We start from the raw sequence: 6,000 nt of genomic DNA on the forward strand, positions 1-6,000 counted from the left end.
GACAACAGTATAAAATATTCACTTTGTTTCCCGATTGGTTTTAATAATAATCTGGAGGAGTTTTGCTGTCCATGTGGCATTGGTTGCAAAGAATAACACTGTTAAATTTTTTGTTCTTTTGCAAATTTTATGTGAGATACACTAAACAATACTTAATCCCCTATTTTAAGGCAAATGCCATTATTGATTATACTCTGGCATATCAAGAAATACTGCAGCTAGGATGTGATGACATGATTTTCCGAGTAAGTTCATTTTGCAAGCTGTGGTACGTTCACGAGCCTCTATGAATTCACCTTAAAACATGTTATATACCTATAATCGCTCTTTTAATAAGTTTTATAGAATACTGCTGGTTTTTTTGCACATGCAATGCCTGTTTAAGAGGATTTAACAGATATGTAACAGCCTATTTTGAACTTAGTTCAAAGTTTACATTTGCCTATTTTGCACTGAGTTCAAAGTTTACAACTTGCGATTTTGCACAATGATGCTGCTAGCTTTCGTGTTTGTTACATTTTTATATAGTATTCTATTTGCACTTTATTGCTATCCTTTGCACACTCGTTTTATGCTATCTATTGATTGCTGGACTTGACTTATCCTACCCTATTTTTACTTTTTAATGTACTTTGTTACTTGATGATTGTATATTTTATATCCTATTGGCGGTGATGATTGTACTTTTATGGATATTTTATATCCGAATAAAGACCATTTGACTTGACTTGACTTGACATACTAAAAGATGTTCCTGTGTTATCTCCTGAAAACAGTGAGAATTGCATGGCACTGAAAAATAAATCATTCAATTTGGTATGAATTAATTATGTTCGGAGGGAAGACCTGACACAAGGAGTGGTGCATGTGAGAAGGACTGCATGGCTGGGAGCTCCCAAAGGAGACACTAGGGGATTGTATAATAATACATTTATGGAGCCCACAAATTGTAGAAATATTGTCACAGCGCTTCACCCAAATGCAATTTTGCATTAGTAAAATAAGCCCTCCCGTTAGGGTATTTTGAAAGACCTGATATAGGAGCTTTAAATCAGCGACCCCAGTGATATGTCCCTTTGAAAATGTTACTCATCAGCCATGGGAAAGTCAACATGACATGTATCACACCCAGAGTCGTAATTATCATAATCCTGTTACTGCATCAAAAAGATGTTCCCCTTTGCCCTCCTAAATGAACAGGATCGACAAGATGAGTTCAAAGAGATGGACATCTGTGATCAGGATCTGGATCCAAAGGTCTCTAAATGCTATATAAGGAGCAGGCTGGGGGACACTAATAATATATATGATTATTTAGTAATCAAATCCTGGAATGTTGTGGGTGTTAAATTTAAATTGCTTACCCAGACTGGCTAAATATTAGAAAGTATGCCCATTTTATTTGCCTAAAGGAAACTTGGTTTAGGGAAGATTTCCATATAGATGGCCATGTCTCCATACTCATTCCAGCTTCACCCTCAATTAGTGGGCGAGCAGAAGGAGACTCATTTCTATTCTATACCCCATCATAAGCAAAAGAAAACATGGGATGCATCTCCATACTATTAGCTGGGACACCTGCTAATTGATCAGAAGTATGAGGTCATTTTAATGAACTTCTAGAACTATCTATTCAACAGCACCCGTAACATGATTGTTATGGAACTGGGCAAGGAAATTGAGCTGTTTACAAAGAAAACAGATATTGATTATATGTATCTTTGGGTTGGAGATCTTAGCATGAGCAAATGTCAGTGCTCCACTAGGGCAGCATGTAGCTTCTCAGACTGCTCTGGGAAAGTAAAATACCCATTTCCCTCATGGCTCATATGGTGACTTAATAAATGTGATCCTCTACAAATTAAACTTGGAATTGTTAGAACAGGATGTTGAGGAAGATGGACCCATGTTGCTTATATTTCACAGAAATGGCCACCCGTTCATTATCCATCATATCTCAGTAAAAAGTCTAAATCTGAATAAATCATTTAAAATGGCATTCTCAGGGGTCAGTGACCATTTAAACTCACACTCAATGTTACCTGTGATAAATTAAAGGGACTAAGCTGAGCACTTTCAATAGAAATTGGGGGGTAGAAACAGTGTTAGCCTAAAATGGGCAGGTATAAACAAGACAAGATTAGTAGAAACCATAGTTAAGGAGAACTGGGAAACTATTGTTATATGACCTGAATGGGGGGCAACTATAAAAGGTTGCTGGAGGCATTTTATACTATAGTAGCAGCAATTGCTGATAACTTGAAAATCCCGGCAAACAAAGCAGGTGAAACAAGAAAGTATCATGGGTGGTTTATCTCTCACTGTACCATAGCGATTCAGATCTTAAGAAAAGCACTACAGGCAATCCCAAGAAATAGGAAAAAGGGTAAAGAGCTAAGAAGGAATTTCAAGTCAGTGTTATCTACAAGGAAAAAGGAACTCCTGGACCAGGCATGGGCACATGTGGAACACGCAGCAGATACTGGTGATTGTATCTTGTTCTGGAAAATCATAAATTCCCTGTCCTTAAAGATAACCTCATACCAACCACAGAGGTTTCAGCTGCATGGGAGCCTGGACTACAAATGTTGGGGTTTTTAACTGAAAAAACGTAGACATTGGCATAACGCAGGATACTCCGAAATAGCTGGCTTTGAACCCCTGGAACCAATAAGTATAGAAGTAAGTGGAGCTCTAAAAAGTAGTGCCCTTAGAAAAAATCCCCTTAACCAGATGGAGTCCCAGTGGATGCATTCAAATCTCGCACACCACTATGGGTGTCAATGCTAACCCAAATTTGTAATGCAGCAGTAAAAAATCACTTCTCAAAATCCTGGAGTGATAGTATTACCATACCCATATTTAAAAAGTGGGTCTGGGATGATGCTAAATGGTATTGCCCAATATCCCTATTAGATTCCTCCTAGAAAATTATGGTAAAGGTGATACTAGCCAGCTTAGAATCCTGGGCCCAGAAAAAACATATACAGACAAACTCTCAATATGGGTTCAGATAAGAAATTGGCAACGTGGAGCAGAGCATCTACTTGCACCTAATAATTAGTAAATTTACAATGCCATTTGAGGGGCACGTTCCGCTCTGCTTTGCAGACCTGAGTGGTGCATTTGATCTAGCAAAACAACAGCAGACATTAGCTGATATGGGCACTCCAGTAGATATTATATGCTGCCTCTCACAGCTGTATATTTTTTTACTTTTTTCCCATTTTTCATAATACAGGACATTCCACATTTGTTACTCATTGCATACATCAACATCTAAATGCCTAATTAGTGTACTTCGATCACAATAAAAAATCTCAGTGTGAGAGAAACTAAACACCACAAAAAATCACTATTGCAAAGTAAAACTAGAACACGGGTGGGGAGCAAAATAGGGGAAAAAAGAGAAAAAAAATGTCCTCTTCAACTAATAAAAAAGGAGTTATCGGGAACTACATAATTCAATTCAACTCCGAACACATAAACAAATGACGACAAACCAGAAAAAAATGTATATTCTTTCATGGAATGTCAACGGCCTTAGAACGGTTAACAGGAGGAATAGAATTCTCGAATACTTGAAGGAAACCAACAGCGAAATATTTATACTACAAGAGACTCATCTCCTGAGCATGGAGTGGGATCAAATAGTGAAAAAATTAAACTGGGTGGATGTCTGTGTCTGCACTAAACAAAATTGTAATATCAAAGGGGTAGCAATCCTCATCAAAAAATCTCTTAAAGCAAAAATTGAATACAAAGCAGTAGACAGTAACGGAAGATGGGCTATTACTAAAGTGAGAGTAGACAACAATATCTTCTCCTTAGTTGGTTACTATGGCCCCAATTTAGACGACCCAATCCCACTACAAAAACTATACTCGGAGCTTCTATCCATCTCTGGCCCCATAATCCTAGGTGGGGACTTCAATATTTTACTGGTCCCAAAAACTGACAGATCGCCACCTAGTAAACATGTGAACCTACTTAAGATGAGGGAATGGCTAGGAGTCTATAAAAAAGACTTAGACTTGATAGACATTTGGAAACAAAAGGGGGACAACAAGCAGCCATTCACATACCATAACTAAAAACTGGGCCATATCAAAATGCGCCAGAGGCATTGAACACATACCAGCGCATCTGTCTGACCACTCCGCAGTTCAATTATCCTTAAACATTACAAATAACAATTCACCACCGAGGTGGACAGTCGATCGGACTATATTATCTGAGCCACAAAGCATTGAAGAATTAATAAAGGTCTCTGAAAATTTCTTCGAGGATAATCGAATTGGAACATCAAAACAGATTATCTGGGACACATATAAGGCGGTCGTCAGGGGGAAGCTGCTAAGTATGGGAGCTTACAAATCTAAAATCAAGAAACAGGAGATCAGAAACATGGAAAATGACATTAAACTAATGGAAGAGCAAATTATGACAGGAGGCCCTTCAGATCTGAAAGAACTATTAGGAAAAAGGGTCCTACAACTCAAGGAGAATCTAACCGATTATCTGGAAAATATAGTGAGAAAAAAATGGGAAGCAAGCAAATTGTCAAATCACGAATATGGGGAAGGATGCGGAAAAATGCTGGAGTGGAGAACTAAAACAGACCAGACAAGGAATAATATATCCTGTATTCAGAACAACCAAATGATACTGAGTTCTGACAATTCCGTGATAAAGCAGGAGTTTGCAACATTTTTTTCTAGACTATACAAAGAAGATATAAACCCAACCGACTACCAAATCAGAAAATATTTAGATACCGTTTCACTACCATCACTAATGAAGGAGGAGGAGAATGAATTAAATAACAAAATTAAAGTCGAAGAAGTAAGAGCGGCAATAAAATACTTGAAAAGAGGTAAGGCTGCTGGCCCTGATCCTCTGCCAAACGACTTTTACTTAGCACTGAACGATTCAGTGGTAGTCCACCTAACAGACCTAATAAATAAAGTATATATGGACCAGGAAAATATTCCTGACTCTTGGAATGACGCTGCGATCAGTATCATCTTAAAAGCAGGAAAATACCCGAAACACTGTGAATCTTACAGGCCAATTTCATTGTTAAACTGTGACTACAAAATCTTCATGCAAGTCATAGCAAAGAGGCTATCCACAGTAATACCAAAACTAATCCATCCTGATCAGAAAGGATTTACAAAAGGCAGACAAATACACAAAATAACACATGAACTATTTGCAACAATTGACATAGCCCTCTGTGAAAGAAATCCCTTTAACCATAATCACTTTCGATGCAGCCAAAGCATTCGATAGAGTAAACTGGGCCTTTTTAAAACAAGCCATCAAAAAAAACAATCTAGGGACAAGATTTGGCGGTACGATGAAATAAATTTACAAAATACCAAGAGCAAAAACATTAGTCAATGGATCACTCACCAGCAACATTGAAATACAAAGAGGGACAAGACAGGGGTGTCCATTATCTCCCCTCCTCTTTAATCTTTACATCGAGCCACTCGCATGCTCCCTGAGAAATCACTCCTCAATATCTCCTTTTGATTATCATATGTGGTCAAAGAACGTAGCACTCTACGTGGATGACTTGATGATATTTACAGATAACTATGACAATTCCACCGACGCAATAGAAGACACGATTTCTAAGTTTGGCAACGTATCAGGGTATTTAACAAAACAAGCAAAAACTGAGGCCATGAGCTGGAACACACAACCCAATACTACATACTCCAGAAATAAAATAAAATACTTGGGGATTAATCTGGTCAATGAGTTGGAAAAGATCCCCCAACTAAACTTGAACAGAGTCCTCGCAGAAACAAGAAGACTACTCAAAGTGTGGGACGGGCTACCCCTAACCTTTCTGGGAAGATCTAACATCATAAAAATGTCAATCCTACCTAACTTCACATATCTATTTAACACCATTCCCCTGGAATTCCAGAAAGACGCACCGGAGAAAATCCAGGGTGAACTAGCCAGCTTCATTTGGGCGTCTAA

The sequence above is a fragment of the Lissotriton helveticus genome, chromosome 1_1 (assembly GCF_964261635.1).
Source record: "Lissotriton helveticus chromosome 1_1, aLisHel1.1, whole genome shotgun sequence".
Lineage (NCBI taxonomy): Eukaryota > Metazoa > Chordata > Amphibia > Caudata > Salamandridae > Lissotriton > Lissotriton helveticus.